Source organism: Lutra lutra, chromosome 11 (assembly GCF_902655055.1).
Source record: "Lutra lutra chromosome 11, mLutLut1.2, whole genome shotgun sequence".
Taxonomy (NCBI): domain Eukaryota; kingdom Metazoa; phylum Chordata; class Mammalia; order Carnivora; family Mustelidae; genus Lutra; species Lutra lutra.
Genome location: NC_062288.1, coordinates 101,794,720 through 101,812,927, shown reverse-complemented (window position 1 = coordinate 101,812,927; position 18,208 = coordinate 101,794,720). Strand labels below are relative to the sequence as shown.

The 18,208-nt window shown below is 43.0% G+C and overlaps 1 protein-coding gene across 3 annotated transcripts in view; it reads right to left on the bottom strand.

Moving 5' to 3' along the window:
- Positions 1-18,208, bottom strand: part of CUL1 (cullin 1) — a 105,036-nt gene that overhangs the window by 46,447 nt on the left and 40,381 nt on the right. The gene's annotated exons all lie outside the window — the stretch shown is intronic.

The following is an 18,208-nucleotide window of genomic DNA, read 5'->3' as shown; positions in this document are numbered from 1 at the left end:
CACTGCCCAGTCAGCGTGGACAGCAGTCAGGAGAGGCTGGATGGTAGTGGTTAGGGTTCCTGCCCATTCAGACTCGAGTTTTCTTCTAACAACGTATATCTAAGTTAGACAAGAAACGCAGAAAAACAGAACAGAAAGCAAGAGTGTTCTGTCTCACCCTCCACCACCCACAGTGGCAACTACTCCTGAGTGTTTTTTCAATTCAGAGGGTGACTTGTCCAGGCAGAATCGGACGCCTGTCATCCTCTCTGACCGATCAGCCTTTGCGCAGTCACGGAAATCCCGCCGGCAGAAAACACAGCGCAGTGCAGCCCCCCACCCTGATCTGCCTTCATCCCAGTACTCACGTCACCGTGGACCCTGTATTAGTCTATGCGGAAACTTTAAGTTATACTTTAACCTTCGTCCTGAGGCTAGTACCAGTGTAATACCGAACAGCATTTTGGGCGAAGAGACACTACAAACTGGAAGAAATATAAAACCAACCTTCTGAAGACCCCAGAGAACAAACAAAAGAAGTTTATAAGGACGGGCATCCTAGTCATGGAAGAAGGGAATGGCACAATCCAGTTTTGTTGGTGTGAAAAAACAAAACAAGGAAATGAGACCCACTCTCAAGAGATCACTGAAAGACCAACCTAGAGATAACCCAAATGTTGGGGTCAGGAGATAACACAGAGCCCCAACAGCTACTATCCAGAAGATAAGGGGAAACACCTATAGAATTGAGTGAACACTAACTGCAGTAAAATATAGGAACTACGAAAAAATTCTAGAATTGAATGCTTTTACATATATATATATATATATTTTTTTTTTTTTTTTAAAGATTTTATTTATTTGACAGAGTGAGACCCAGTGAGAGAGGGAACGCAAGCAGGGGGAGTGGGAGAAGGAGAAGCAGGCTTCCTGCCGAGCAGGGAACCTGATGCGGGGCTCGATCCCAGGACGCTGGGATCATGACCGGAGCCAAAGGCAGCCGATTAATGACTCAGCCACCCAGGTGCCCCTGAATGTTATATTATCTAGAATAAATTATTTACTAGATGGGCTTGAGAGCAGAATGGCGTTAAGACATTATCTTGAGAGCAGAATGGCGATGAGACATTATCTTTTGTTGGTACAAAGACACCAACAAAAATGATAAATTCTGAAGTAGAGAGAAGGAAAACGAAAATAAACTGCTGAAAACCAAAGGGGAGAAAAAAACGCTTGAAGGCCGACAGGAAAAAGTTACTTGTAACATACCAAAAAAGAATTCAAATTACCACTGAGTTTTCATCAAAAATGAGAAAGGCCAGAAGACAGAGTAGTCACATCTCCTTTAAATGTTGAAAGAAAGAAAAAAGAAACACCTATCAATCCAAAATTTTTTTCCCAGTAAAAACATTCTCCAAAAATGAAGGTGAAATAAAGGTATTTTCGTATAAAATAAAACTAAGAGACTTCACATAGTACACACTTGCATTTCAAGGGAAAGAGAATACTACATGAAACTTTAGAAACAGTAAGTATCTGGTAAGTATAAAAGACTATTTTTCTTAATTCTTTAAAATACAAAGGACAGGGGCACCTGGGTGGCTCAGTTGCTAAGTGTCTGCCTTTGGCTCAGGTCATGATCCCAGAGTCCTGGGATCAAGCCCCGTTTTGGGCTCCCTGCTCAGCGGGAAGCCTGCTTCTCCCTCTCCCACTCCCCCCTTCCTTGTGTTCCCTCTCCTGCTGTGTCTCTGTCAAATAAATAAATCTTTGAAAAAATAAAATACAAAGGATAGTTTAAAACAAAAACTTAACAATACTGTCTTGTGGGTTTTAAAGCATATGTAGATGTGACAAAAAAGATGTAACTCTACAGTTACAAGGTTTCTATATTCTCTGACCTCCTACAATATTAACTCTAAATATAGTGCCCCACAGAACAATAATGAGAGGGTTAAGGGTGCTGACCCTCCAGGCAGTCAAAAATCCATATACAACTTCTGATTCCCCCAAATGTAACTACAGTCTAGTGTCGACCAGAGTATTACTGAAAACATAAACAGTCAATTAGCACACATTTTGCATGTTACCTGTTTTATATGCTGTATTCTTAAACAAGCTAGAGAAAAGGAAATCCAAAAAAAGAGAAACTACACTGAAATACTGTATTTATTGGGAAAAAAAATCTGAGTGTAAGTTGACCCACATAGTGCAAACCCATGTTATTCAAGAGCCAATGTGGTTTAAAAAAAAAAAAAAAGTATGTTGTAATCCCTAAAGTAGTAACACATACACACAACCTCAGAGGAATAATGAAAAAGCCAACAGACACATTAACAACTTAGACACTTAGCAACTGAGCCACCCAGGTGCCCCTGTCCTTTGTATTTTAAAGAATTAAGAAAAATAGTCTTTTATACTCACCAGATGCTTACTGTTTCTAAGGTTTCATGCAGTATTAATTCTCTTCCCCTTGAAATGCAAGTGTGTACTATGTGAACTATGTGAAGTCTCTTATGCAATTTGAAGCAATTTCAAATAACCCAAAAGAAGGGAGGAAAGTAGGGACAAAGAAATTTTTTAAAGAGCAGGAAAAATAAAAAAACAAAAAACGGCAGACCTAAAAATCTGTTAATACTTACAATAAATAGAGTAAAACCTACAATCCAAAGACAGGGATGACTGGAAGGAACAAACAGTAGGACCACTCTATATGAGATTACAAGAGATATACTCTAAGACACAGGGAGGCTGACGTAAACAGGTGGGAAAATGGGCATGAGAAGGCTGAAGAGATGTAACAGTACCAGACAAAACAGACTTCAAGGAAATACCAGCAGAGATAAGACAGACATTTCATAATAATAAAAGGGTCAATTTATTAGAAAGACAATCATAGATGTGTATTCTCCTCACAGAGCTTCAAAATACATAAAGCAGAATCTGGCGTAATACTTGCCACAGCAGATTTCAAGCTGCTAACATGACCGGACTGAGAAGGGCACACAGTTCTCTCCCGCAGGCTGACACGATCCTGCTCTGGCACACCACAGTCTACACCCAATGAATCCATATCCTTTTCAACAACAGTCCAAGATAATGTTCATCAAATAAGGCTATTTTCTGGGCGCTTAAAATGGCCCTTGATACACTGTAAAGGACTGATACCAGACAGAGTTTGTTCTCTGACCAAAATGGAATTAAATTTGACATCAGTTAACAATGAGCTGCCCTGGAAAAACACAACTATTTCCCACTAAACAACATTTCTATATAAGATTCAAAAAAGAAATAACAAGGAAAATTATAAAATGTTTAGAACTAAATAATGAAAGAAAACAACAGAATTTGTGGTAAAAAGATAAAAACTCTATTGAGAAATTTATACCTTCAAATGCTTACACTAGGAAAGGGAGGAGGACATTATGGCAACACTCCCTGAATTGACAGACACAGCCCAGGCAATCCCCATCAGCATCCCAGTTGGTTTGTAGGAAGTGACAAGCTGATTCTAAAATTCATATGGAACTGCAAGGAAACCCAGAACAGTCTTGAAAAAACATAGCTGGGAGTATTCATACTTCAAGATTTCAAAACTTTCTGTGAACCACAGTCATCAAGACAGAGAGGTACTGGCAAAGGATAAGCATTTTGATCAGAACACAGAATCCAGAAATAATCCATGCGTGTGTGGACAATGACTTGTAACAAAGGTGCCAAGACCTGTCATTGGGGGAAAACGGGCTTTCAACGACTGGTGCTGGGACAGCTAAGATAGACACATGCAAATGAATGAATTTTTGACCCTGTACCTCACACCATAGAAACGCAAAATGGATCAAAGTCCTAAACGTGAACACTAAAACTACAAACCATGTAGAAGAAAACGTAAGACTAAATTATGACCTTGGATTTAACAAAGGATTCTTAGACATAACAACAAAAGGATAAGCAACCAAAGGGGGGCGGGAAACAATGAATTGGACTTCATTAATATTTAAAACTTTTGCATCAAAGAACAATCAAGAAAATGAAAAGTCAATCCACAGAATGGGAGAAGATATTTGTAAGTCATATATCTGATAAAATATTTGTGTTTAGTATAAAAAACCCTTACAAGTCAATAAAAAGACAAACCAATTTAAAAAAGGGCAAAGGATCTTAACTGACACTGTTTTAAGCAAGGTATAAAAACCACCAATAGACATACCATTAGTCATCAGGGAAACAAATCAAAACCACAGTGAGTAACACTTCATACCCATCAGGATGGCTAGAATCAAACCCATAATACCAAGTGCTGGTCAGGATGTGGGCAAACCGGAACCCTCACACACAGCTGGTGGGAAAGCAAAACGGTACCGCCACTTTGGAAAACAGTTATGCAAGATGGTTAAATCTGGAGCTACCGTGTGACCCAGAAATTCCATTTCTGGGCATCTACCCAACAGTATGAAGACATACGTGCATACAAACACTTGTTCCCAGGTATTTCGAGCAGCACTGTTCACAACAGCAAAGAGGCAGAAACAACCGAAATGTCCATCAACTGACGGATGAGCAAGATGGGTTTGCACTTGGTGTAGTACCGTATGGCCACAAACATGAATGAAATATTGATAAATGCCACGACACAGGTGAAGCTGGAAAACGTTATGGTAAACGAGCAGTCACAGAAGAGCACGGGCATTAGTCTGCTGAGGAGGTCATAACCGAATACCACAGACCGGGGGAGCTTAAACAACAGAAATTTAATTTCTTACAGTTCTGGAGGCTGGAAGTCCAAGATCAAGGCTCCATCAGGATTGGTTCCTGGTGAGATCGCTCTTCCTGGCTCGTAGATGGCCACCCTTGCCCTGTCTCCTGTCTCCATGGCCTTTCCTGTTTCTGCTTGGAGACAGCACTCTCTGGGGTCTCTTCCTCCTGAGGACACCAACCTTTAGGGCTCTGGGCCCACCTTAGGATCTCATTTAACCTTATTACTCCCCCAAAGGCCCAAACTTCAAATATCATAAAACTGAGGTTAGAGCTTCAACACATGAATTTGGAGGATATACAATTCTGCGCATAAAACCACGTATTATATGATTGCATTTATCCAAAATGTTCAGAATAGACAAATCTATTACGACAGATTTAGAGACAGAAAACTAGGAGTGGAAAGAGTAAGGGGATGGTAGCTAAAGGGTATAGGGTCTATGAGGTAATGAAAATGGTTCTAAAACTTTCTGTAGTGACAGTTAAGCACACTCGAATATATTTAAAACCCCTGAAAAACCACTTAAATGGATGAATTGTAAGGCATGTGAATTATTATCTCAATAAAATCATTATTAAAAAATTCAATCCAATCCTAATCTTAACCTGGGCAGTTTCCAGAAGAAGCCGACAAACTAAATGTAAGATTTATAGAGAAATGCAAAGGACCTACAATAACTGATACAGGGGGAGACAAAGTTGAAAGACTTCTACTACCCGACTTCTAAGAATTTTCGTGATGCGACAGTAATCAAGAAGCAAAAAACGAAGATAGCAATATGCCACATGAACATAGATGCAAAAATATTTCACAAAACACAAACCAAGTAGTAAGATAGCATTCCTTTAAGATGGATATACAGATCAATGAAACACAATTCTAGAAACAGAACCACACTTACACTAACACTTTAACAAAGGCCCCAAAGCAATCTACTGGGGACAAGTCTTTTCAACAAATGAGGCTGAAATAGAAATGGATGTCCATGGGGTGGAAAAATTAACCTCAAGCCTATCTCACACGATATACAAAAGTTAACTCAGGATGGATTACAGACCTAAATGTAAAAGCCCAAACCATGAGGCTTTATGAGGAAAACCCATTATCTTTGTGACCTAGAGGAAGGCTTCTTATAGGTCGCAGAAAGAAGTGTCCACAAAAAAAAAAAAAAAAATTAAATTAGATTTCCTCAAAATAAAGAAACATTTGCTCATCCAAAGACACACCATTAAGAAAAGGAATAGCAAGCCTTGGACTGGGAGAACCATTAGCAAAACGTATGTGACAAGACACTGGTCCCTCAAATACAGAAAGAACCCCTACAACTCAATGATGGCCTACAAAGGAAAATGACGCTGGAATATGGGGATCTTCTGTCACTGCGCCCCTGCAAAGGGTGGCCTGGGGATTTGAGTATGTCCCATATGCACCTCCTGGTAATTTAAAGCTGGATTTCTTCATTCCCGGTACCCATGGTCTTAATTCTGGCAACATTCACGATGGGTCCCTGGTCTTCCAGCTCCAACACAGACGGGCTGCACTCTAGACCAACTGAACAATACTACTTCTGGAACTTCATGCTGCTCCCTTAAGTTCAGTCCACAGGCATGGTTATCTCTTAATTCTCTGTATATAGAGATTTCCTAATTTTGTTCCCGGTACTGCTCTTCTCATTATCTTAGGCATTAGAGATTTGGCATAGTCAGTTCTGAGAAATGATTTTATATTCTCTTTATAGAAAGATATTACAAAATTTTTAAAAAATATCACCTGTTTTTCTCCAGAATTTCTAACAATCCAACATTAGGCCTCCTGGGTAGTTCTCAGTCTCCAAAGCTTCGTGTCCTTTTATTTTAATTTTTGCTATTCTTCTAGTTCTATTACTTTTCTTTTTAAAATCTGAGTTATCATCTGAACCATGAGTTCTTTCTTCATGGCATCTTGTTCCTAATTTACTACTGTAAGAAGAAGCTTCTTCTATCTGACACTGCCGACTTCTAAACATTTTCTTCTGTTCCCTGTATTATCAGCTTTTTCCTGTTCCCTTTTGTTCCATGTTTGTTGATCCTGTTCTTTCACAGAACGACTCCTCCTTTGTACTCATCCCGGTAGGTGCTGAAACCCCAAGTGGAAACGGCACTGGCCTGCGTTGAGACTGGAGGGCCATAGCGGGAGAGCGGCCACCTCACGGCTGCCTCCTCGCAGGCCAATAAATGGGTCTGCTTTTCAGGGCTGTTCATTCTTCCAGAGAGCTGCCTGGTCTCCAGCTTTGCCACTAGGATTTTGATATGGAACTGGGGCCTCATCACTCTAGATGCTTCCTGTCGTAGCCAGTGTTGCTAGTTCCTACTTAGGCCAACCTCTAAGGTTCCTGTCTTCTGAGATGGTCCCATTCCATGTATTCTAAATGCATGGTCTGTACTTGGGAGTAGAAGGAGATGATGGGCTTTTAATTTTACAGATTTGGGATCTCTCCGTCATCTCCCAAGCACTGGCCTGTCTCACACTACCTCCTGCCACACCAGAGGCTTCAGATCCTGAGCCTTTCCAGTCCTGTGGCAACAGTGGCTTTCCTGCCATGTCTGCCTCTGCATACCCTCTAAACCAAGGCTTCCTATATCCTTAGAATCCGTAGGCTGCCTCCATCTGCCTTTCAACTTCCAAATATTTTTTTCCTTTTTCATGTTTTTATTTAAATTCCAGTTAGTTAACATACAGTGTAATAGTTTCAAGTGTAGAATTTAGTGCTTAACTTACATACAACACCCAGGACTCATCACCTTAAGTCCTCTTTTCTTTTTTTCCCCCTAAAAAAAAAAAAAAATCTGTTCAATTCTCACCTATGGTGTTTATTCTCTTCCATCCTTCATCTTCATTGATCTTAAAATTCTTTAACTATCGTTTTAGTGATGTCATGAATGGGAAAGTCAAAACGTAATTTTCGTCTGTAACCAGAAGCCCAGAAATTGGCTCCTTTTGTTTCCTATTTCTATTGCTACTACCACAGTTCAGAACTCATGCAATATCCCACATGGATTACTGCTATTAAGACCCAGCTGGTCTCTTGCTGCCTGTGATTTCTTGTTTTAATCCCATATTGTTTCCAGATCAAGCCTCCTAAAATCCGTTGATATCATGTCGCTGATTCTCAAATCATATACCCAATCTGTATGAACCTCCACTTTCAAAAACAAAATAAAGTACAAACTCACATGGTTTTCAAGGTTTACTAAAATGTGGCATCATCCTTTTATCCAAGCCAGTTAACTAACCGATTCATCTAGTTTTTTTTTTTTTAAAGATTTTATTCGCTTGACAGAGAGAGACACAGTGAGAGACGGAACACAAGTAGGGCGAGTGGGAGAGGGAGAAGCAGACTCCCTGCCAAGCAGGGAGCCTGATGCGGGGTTCAATCCCCAGACTCCAGGATCATGACCTGAGCCAAAGACAGATGCTCAACTCACTGAGCCACCCAGGCGCCCCATCTAGTTATTTTTATATTATAATTCAAGCTAGCCAATGCCATGTCCTCTACAAGTGCTACTTCCCACTTTCTCATTCATCTTTCTCCCTCCAACCAAAATTGGCAAGAACTTTGTCCCTCCTTTTCTCTGTATCTATGGTCATCCTCTGAAGTCCACTGAAATTGTACTGGTTCATGGAACTCTCCAACCTTGCCAGAGTCGAAATATCTCTCCCTCCTATCTCCTATGCAGTATTACCTGTCTGTACTACTCATTATAGACTTTGTAATTAACAAAATGAGACCATCAAAATATCCCATCATAAATATTCCATCACACATACCCCATGTGCACCAACACATCATCTTCCACTTCATTAGGCACCTGAAATTGATTATAATACCTGAAACATAACAGAAAAATTAAAAAAAAAAAAAAAGCCAGAATATCTACAGAACAGGAAAATAAAATAGGATACAAAATCGTAATATCTAAGCCAGAATCCTAAAATTTACCTAAACAATGCAACCTGCATATGAATTACAGAAAAAAAAATGTATTACCTATCTGGAGGGCTATCTGCCAAAAGCAATTTTGCTTTTATATTACCTTCAGCATTTCTAACAGCATTCAGGTAACACAACCAACGGCTCGGCTGAGTCCTCATTCTGACTGATGTACAAATATTATCAGAGAAGCTGAGGAAAAGAACAATAAATTTTCCCATTGTCTCTAACAAAGATGCTGGTCTCTAGACGACACAACAGCTACGAGTGGTTAGCTATAAGCTCGAAATGGGGTGCAGTCAGGAGACCATCTCTGTTCCCTCACAGGGATGGTTCAGAGCAAGTTCTCTGTAAGGATCAATTACCAGGGAACCATTTGCATAAAAAAAAAACCAAAACCAAAAACCTACAGATGCATGTTTACTTACACTTGAGGATGTGTTTGTGTTAAAGATGACTTTTAAGTTAATATAAACATCCATTTTCTGTGTGTTTGTATGTGTGTGTACACGCGTGACTGTGTGCAGGTAACACACAGAGAGATGTGCCCAAGAAAGCAGCTACAGGGACCACTGGTGTGCCCAGACTCTAATCGAAGGTGGAAGGAAAGGAGATGTACTTTTCACCACGTGCTTTTTTGGACTTCTAAATTTTACAAAAGGACTACTGATCTGAAAAACAAAAATTCCATTTTAAAAAGCCCCCCAACAGATCTTCTCTTGGGTTCATGTAATTTTTCCTACAGGTAGATGTGATTCCCCACAGCAAGTGGCGGTGTCCAATTGCGGAAGAGTTCAGTCTAAAGCCAGGCTATTCCTCATTAAAACTGCGGGCCCGGGGAGACCCTGCTTGCTGTTTTCGTGAAGAGGAAACCGAAAACAAAGCTGATATGGAAGACAGTAGTAATAGGTGTACATTTTTTTTTTTTAAAGTGAGGGAAGGGAGGGGAGGGGTAAGGGAGAGGGAGAGACAATCCTCCAGCAGACTCCCTGCTGAGCAGAGCCTGACGCGGGGGCTCCATCTCATGACCCTATGATCATGACCTGAGCCGAAGCCAAGAGTTGGATGCTTAACTGACTGAGCCACCTGGGTGCCCCTAGGTGTATACTTCCGAGGGAACAGCAAACCACCTCTTACCAAAACAATGGCACGGACGGAGCTTTGCATCAAGGCTGAGTCAGCAGAAAGACAAGAACCATGGCCCACCCATGGGGACAGACTGTATGTAGCTCTGACAACGCAATCTTCAGTCTGCGACTTTTTTTTTTTAATCTTTTTTTTTTTTTTAAGATTTATTTATTTATTTGTCAGACAGAAATCACAAGTAGGCAGAGAGGCAGACAGAGAGAGAGGAGGAAGCAGGCTCTCTGCCAAGCAGAGAGCCCGATGCGGGACTCGATCCCACGACCCTGGGATCATGACCTGAGCCAAAGGCAGAGGCTCAACCCCCTGAGCCACCCAGGCGCCCCCAGTCTGCGACTTTTTATCTTATCTTTGAGTCAACCGTAGTATGTGAGGAAATGTTACCAGAAAAGGAAAAAGCAGATTCTTCGTGTGTCTCAGAAGCTACTGGAGAGAAGTCCTCTAACCAGGGAAACTAGTCCTTCCTTGAGTCGCCCTTGAGTCAGACGTGAGGACAGACACTATCAGAGTATTTTGAGTGCAGCATCTGGAAGGGAGACTAATCCGTGTCGAAAGAAGGACTCCGAAATGGATGCACTCCTCAATGACCAGCTGTGGGTTTTTTCTGCCATGGGGAAACCACAGCCCTCAGGCTTCCAGGTGCTTCCTCACGGCATGAAATGGGGCTCCTCATGTCACTCCACTCCCAGAGACCACACCTGCCACCCGCCGTTCCAACACATGCACAACTCCGTGTTAATATAGCACTGACTTTAGATGAAGAGCAGAAAAACAAAATAAATATGACTAACATTTGGAAGAAAATGGGTCACATCTAAAATTATTTTTAAACCAAAACCAACTAAAATAGACTATGAGGATAAATTAAATATAGGAATTAAGAGGAAACCATCAAGAGGTAAAAATAAACTAAAAATCTAAAGGACAGCAAAACAGAAGCTCCGTTCAGGAGTCAACGGGTGAGTTGTTTTATACTAAGGAAGCCAGAGTCTAACCCACGTATTTGACTTTTAAGGCTTTTGAGAGTCTTTTCAAAAAGTTCTCTGGAGGGGCACCTGGCTCAGTGGGTTAAAGCCTCTGCCTTCAGTTCAGGTCATGATCTCAGGGTCCTGGGATCAAGCCCCGCATCGGGCTCTCTGCTCCCTGGGGAGCCTGCATCCTCCTCTCTCTCTCTTCCTGCCTCTCTGCCTACTTGTGATCTATGTTTGTCAAATAAGTAAATAAAAATCTTAAAAAAAAAAAAAAGTTCTCTGGAGTTTCTCTGGCAACACAGCCAAAGGTGGAAAGTAGATGAGGAGCCGAGCAGACACGGGGCCCCTCAGCAGCGGCAGGTGGTGTGGCACTTTGTGTTAAAGAGCCAAGCCTGGTTCTGCCCTCAAAACAGGCCGTACAACTCTTCTGTGTCCCCCCAGACCTCCCCAATCACCCGCCAAATCATACTTCTGCACGACTGGCAGGGACAAGTCGCTGAAAGGGGCCTTATCAGACGCGGTGGGATCTGACTTTGCAAAGTCCCGCATGTGCACGCTTTCCTGCAGACGTTTCCAGAGCCCCTTCCCTGCCGCAGGGGCCTGCACACATCCAGCGGTCAGACTGTCGGCATTTGGGGGAACGGTGAGGGACTCCAGGGCCTTTCACCCCCAGTACCCTGCCTTTCACTTACACACATATGGGGAATCTCTCCACGACATTCAGTTACCACCAAACTCAAACCATTTTCATCTTTTAAAGAAAAATCAATTCAATTTGAGAAGCAAACTAAACAGAACTATTTTCCACCAACGCTTCTTACAAACTGGAACTTACAGTGGAATTTTAAGTAGTTAACTTGTATTAAAATCATTTGCAAAGACTACACTGAAAGTTGCCTTAAAAAGACTTTCTGTCTTCACATGTCAACACATGTACCACCTGCACAATATGCCAGGGCCCCAGACCACCTGCCACTTGGTCCAGCTGGGCTGTAAGTCCTGAGAGAACCGGGTTCTCAGTAGGCTGCTGTTGGGTAGGGCTCTGAAAAGGGGTGGCCCATGTAAAACAAATCCACACCCACAGCATATTTCATTTTGTGAAATAAAGCAATGTCTGCCTGCAAGTGATTGCGATTAACATAAATAGGTTGGAAAACGCTCGAAGTGTTCTAAGTAGGTGTGCTATGAGTCAAACATAGAAGGACGGGCGCCCGAGTGGCTCCGTCGGTTGAGTGTCAGACCCCTGGTTCTAGCTCATTCTGAGTCCGGTCCACGCTCAGCAGGGAGTCTGCTTGAAGAGTCTCTCCTCCCCTCCCCCTGCTTGTGTGCGTGCTCACTTGCTCTCTCAAAATAATCAATAAATCGTCAAATTTAGAAGAGAAAAACTTGAACATATCAGGTTTATACTAATAAAAAACAAAAAAATTGCTTCCAGAGGCAACTAAATGCAGTATAATTCTGTGGGCTCTCTCTCAAAGATAAACACAATTTGTCAATCCTGAAAACTATTTTAATAGTATAAGGTCAGCAGTGAAAGGTAGAATTTTACAAGTAAGTATAACTAGGACTTAAATTTCATAATGAAAACAAATTAAACTATATTTTAGTATGTATGTTCTACACTGGAAATCTAAAATACAAAGAAGAGCATTTAAAAACTTATCTATAAAAAAAATGTATCAGGACACCTGGGTGGCTCAGTCAGTTAAGCACGCAACTCCTGGTTTTGGCTCAGGTCATGGGATCTGGTGTCGGCTTCTCACTCAACACGGAGTCTGCTTGAAATTCTCTCCTGCTTCCTCCCTGCCCCTTGTGTGCACTCTCAATACATAAATAAATCCTTAGAAAAAGGCCAGTACCTATGGAAGGCTACTTCCAATATGGTGCCCTGATTTTTCAGAAGCAGAGAGCGTGTGCTGAGGGCTCCCAGGACACGTACCACTTTGTATCCTGCTTCTCCTTGGTACAGATATTATGACATGTCAATGAATACTCCTCAATGTATTTTTATTGGCTGCTTGTAACCTTCAAATACCACTTTTCATCCTTAGTGATGAATACTGAGGCTGTTTTCCACTGTTTCCTATTATTAGAATGTTTCTAACAGCCTTGCACATACAATTTGAATATCACTATTTCCTTAGAATGGAGTTAAAGATTAAAACAAAACATTGGGCTAAAGTACATTTGGGTCTTTGTATTTCTGAATTTTTCTCCAGAAAGATCCCAGCAAACTAACATTTCCATCTCACTACAGGAACTCCACCTCCCTCCACTCTTTGCCAACACTGGCTATAATCATTTCTTTTTAAAACTTTCCAGTTTTGGTATTAAAAAACAATTTTTTTAAAGATTTTATTTGAGAGAGAGAAAGCATAAGCAGGGGGAGGGGAAGGGGAAGAAGCGGGCTCCCTGCTCAGCAGGGAGCACAACAAGGGGCTCGATCCCAGGACCCCAGGATCATGACCTGAACCTAAGGCAGATGCTTAACTGACTGAGCCACCCAGGCACCTCTAATTCTTCAATTATGAGGTGGGATATCTTCTCATTTGCATTTCTTCTATGAATCAGTTATGTTCTTTACGGCTTTACTTTCAAAGCATGGATAAATATATATGAGAACAATAGCTTACATTTGGAAAAATTATACAATACCTTTATGTTTACGTTTATTTGATGTAAACCATGTTTATTAACTTGAGCAAAACAGATCAAGGTTAAGACTACTAACAACAACAACAACAACAAAAAAGTACAAGATGAAAATGTCCAGGGCGCCTGGGTGGCTCAGTCACGATCTCAGGGTCTTGGGATCAAGCCCTATGTGGGGCTCCCTGCTCAGCGGGGAGTCTGCTTCTCCCTCTTCCTCTGCCGCGCCCCCACCACTTGTGTTCCCCCCCCCAAATAAATCAATCAATAAAATCTTAAAAACAGAACAAAACAAAACAAAAAAACCCATGAAAATGTCCAAATACATTCGTTGGGCTGGCTAGATGGTTATTTCCATCGGATCATCATGGATGTATTGTGAAAAGAATTTGCTATTTTTGGGGCTTGATCTGCTTTTCTGTGAGATTTTGAGTTTCTATAATAGACGTTTGCCGCAGGCAGGCCAAGGGAGTGGAAAGGCCACCACCTGGCACACCCGCCAAGTGCCCACAGCTCCCGGGGGACAGCCGGCCAGGGGCTAAGTGTGTGGCGCTGAGAAGAGCGACGGCAGCAGCCGGGACCCGCCGGCACAGCTGGCAGGGACGGAGCAGTGGGACCAGCGTGTCCGGGCATGTCCTCCCCGCAGAGCATGTGCTGCAGGCGGCCCGGGGCTCCGATTCCCTCCGGGTGACAAAGTGCCCCGAACTCCGGGGATCGTGAACTGTGTCACGGAACACCGGACGGAGATTAAGTATGAATCCTGAGCATGTGGACGCGACCTCCGCAGAGGTACGCAGACGAGACTCAGAAAACAGGACTGATTCCCGGCGTACCGGCCGGGGAAAGAGAAATCTTTCAAAGAACAATAAACTATTTCAACTCACAGCACTACAGGGTTTGAGAAACCAGAAACTTCAACACCGATGAGAACTTACAGGCGTAAGGGAAAAAAAGACATCAACGCACGGGTTTCTTTCATCGAAGGCAAAAATCACTATTTGAGTGTATACTGACCAAAATAAAAAAGGATTTTGACCTAGAAATGAGAGGCAGGTAGACGTGGGGCCTGGGAAACACAGACGCTTCAACCACACGGCCCGGCGGGCAGACCCGATCGCGTCGTTACAAGGACCCGCACATCACCCTGCATTCCCCAAGCATAAGGGTGTCACTACACTAAGAAATTACATTACCTACTTCAAGTTCAAAAGGAAGAATACCTACTATTATTTACCCACCTGACAGGCCCACCGGCACAGAATGCACTCTTCTATTTACCGCTCCCCCCCAAAGTCACTGAATTATAAAGACAGTTGACCTCTGCTTGAACAGAGGTGTCAACTCTGGGGGGTGGATTCAGCTCAGACGTGGACGTGTTTGATAAATACTGCGCAGTACTATGAGTGCATGCTCTTAGGATTCTCCTGGTGTCATTTCCTTTCTCCTACTGTATTGAGAGCACAGTAAACAACACACAGAACATGCAAAATATGGGTCAATCGACTATTTATGTCATCAGTAAGGCCTCCAGTCAACAGAAGGCTATTAGGTTTTTGGGGGAGTCACGTTCCAGGCAGTTCTGACTGCAAGGAAGGTCCATGCTCGGAACTCCCATGTTGTGCAACGGTCAAGCACAGTAGGTAAGACCTCGCAGACAGAACTGAAGAGAAGGAGGCACCAAACAGGCAGACCTGCAGGGAGGGGCAAAGGCTTGAGGCTAAAACACTAGAAGGAAAATGAGGCCTCGGAGCAGTGGCTGGAAACGAAGTGGACTGAACGAGATCTTTCTGTGTGCGGATGCTCTGGGACTTTTTTTCTTTCCCAAAATACCCTTCTCTTTCCTTTGTCATTCTGAGTTAAAAAGTCAAGAAAAATGTTTACACTGTATAATGAGGCTCTAAGAATATTTGCTTTACACTCAGAAGCAGGGTACTCGTTCTAGAAAGCACGTCACATATGTTTCTGCAGGGTAAACAAAGGGTAAAAATCCAGCTGTTAGTTACCAGCCAGAGTCAGGAAGGGAAAGGACCCCCTCTTGTCTCACCCAGCTCTTCCCGCTCCCCTGGTTCTAACCCTTCTCCTCCAGGGACCACTGACAAGGCCTGTCTGACCCTGAAGAGTGAGCAGTGAGGCGCACAGTCTGCTCCTTCTTCTCGGGACCCAAAGCACTGGCTCACCTGAACCAGAACCAGACAGTCCCAAGTGTTAGATGTCGCTGTGCACGAGCCTGTGGGACATTATTCTAAGAGGCAATTCAGTAAGTGGTTACACGGGAGATGGAATAAACACCCGGAGAGAAAACTTGAAGATCTGCCGCATCAGGCAAACTGAGGCAGAGCTCGAGCCTGCACTGGGGTTTCAGACAAGCGCCGTCTTAAGAGAAGCCGAGACAGAAGCGGAGACAGAAGCGGAGATGTGCTCCGGAGGGAACGTACGACAGCGACACGGACACGGAAAATGCAGGCGGCGGGGCAGGGGACTCTGTGATTTGCAACATGAAACACAAGCAGACGTTCCACTGCTGCTCGGTCTCCCACAGGTCAACACGGTAAGTCCAAAACCCTATTCTGCGGAACCTCATGAGAAAAGTACAGGAAACACTTTGGGAAACGGGACTCCTTCAGCTACAACATGTGAGGGCAGTCGGCAGGCCCAGGCAGGCTCGGGGGTAGGACTACTGAGCCACCAAGCAGTCTAAGTCGGGCCTCCTGCTGCGCCTGCTCTAAGGGGCAAGTCACAGAAGCCTCTGGAGAACCGGTTTCTGACACCAGCAGAGGGTTACCCCCACCAGCCCTCAGGGGCAACGGGACCCTTGAAGAAGGTGAAGATGGCTGTTAGCACAGTGCCTGACCCACGAGACTCAAACTGTAGCGGGTACTCATAAACAGCTACAGAATCGAAGTAAATATTTTAGACTCAGGCCGGACCCTCCACTCTACTATTAGTAAACGCATGAAGCGGTTGTTTCAGAGAACACCAGAAGGAAAAGAAAATTCAATGCAAGAGCAGCGTTCCTAAAAAAAATTTAAAACTGTAGAACCTGCATACTATAATGATCTGTAGAATATAAGAGTTCAGCAACTGCTGAAGGCAAAGTCTCTGTGTTCTCAGTGTTCTAAGAGCCTAACACTGTACTGGACAAAGGCCCACTCTGATTTAGCCAAAAACAACATATTAAGAAATTCCCCAGAGACGGATCAGCAATTAAATGTCCGTGGTCTCCACACCACGGCTCCCCTGGTTGTTCTGCACACCAGAAACCCAGCCAAGGGCCTTGTCTCAGCACTGGAATTACCATTTTCGGTGGCATTACTTACAAAATTAAAAAAAAAAATGAAGGTTGTACACCTAAGCAAGTCACAACCCTCTTGAGCGGAGTATAGTCCTCTCATTTGTCAAAGATTCTATCCTTGAAGGTTTTCTGTGTCCGATGACCTAGCAATCCCACTCCTAGCCACCTACCCAAGATAACTGAAAGTACCCGTCTATACAGAACCTATGATATTCATAACGGCTGTTCATCAACAGCCAAAGGGTGGGAGCAACCCAGATGTCCTGTCACTGATGAACAAATAAACAAAATACAGCATCTAGGGCCCCTGAGTGGCTCAGTCAGTCAGGCGTCTGCCTTTAGCTCAGGTCATGGTCTCAGGGTCCTGGGATCGGGCCCCACATCGGGCTCCCTGCTCAGTGCAGAGTCTGCTTCTCCTTTGCCCTCTGGTGCTCCCCCTGCTTGTATACACACACACTCTCTCTCTCGCTCTCTGTCAAATAAATAAATAAATAAATAAAATCTTTTAAAAAAGCATCTATCCAGATGATTTAGCCATGCAAATGAATGACGTGCTGACACATGATACAACAAGGATAAAGACAAAACACCATGGTAAGTGAAGAAAGCCACTCTCAAAGGTTATGTATTATGTGATTCCATGTATCTAAAATGTCCAGAACAGGCAAATGCATCGAGACAGAAAGTAGATTAGTGGTTGCCAGGACCGAGGGGAGGGAGAATGGAAAGGAACTGCTAACGGGTCATGTCTTCTTTTGGGGGTGATGGAAATGTTCCACAATTAGGTAATGTCAATGCACAGTTTTGGGAATACACTAAAAATCACTTTAAAGGAGGGTGAATATTTTCACGCCCACCCAGGGGTGCCCTCCCCCCAAAAAGGGTAAGTATGTGAGGTCTATCTCAATTAAGTTGTTGTTTTTAAACAATGAAAATGTATGTACACACATGAACGTGTACTCTAATAACCTTTAAGTTAATTTTGAACTAGACGTGTAGCTTCATGTCTATTTAAAATAATGCTAATTTGGGGGCAAAGATTCTAAACTATCGGTAAAGCGGAGAGTACCCTGGAATATCACAAAACCAAGTCTGACAATTACCGATACGTACTAAAAGTTTACACCTAAATCTCCATCGAACTAGCAACTTTATACACTACTAGAACCAGCAGTCACTAGCAGTCTGCTCTTTAGTGAAGGCAGCTGAAGTTTTAATTTCTTGCCCACTGAGCACATAACAGAGAGCAGGAGCTACGACGTTTACACCCTCACGACCTTTGTGGCATTCAGACAGCCCCCTGCGCACACCACGAACCACATAACAAGTGAGTGAAATACTTGCATGCCATATTTGTAAAACAAGGTCCTAACTGTAAAACGTTTTGCTCTATGTGGTAATCCTTCAGAGGAAGGTCAGCCAACTGGTCACATAAAGGGCTGGATAGC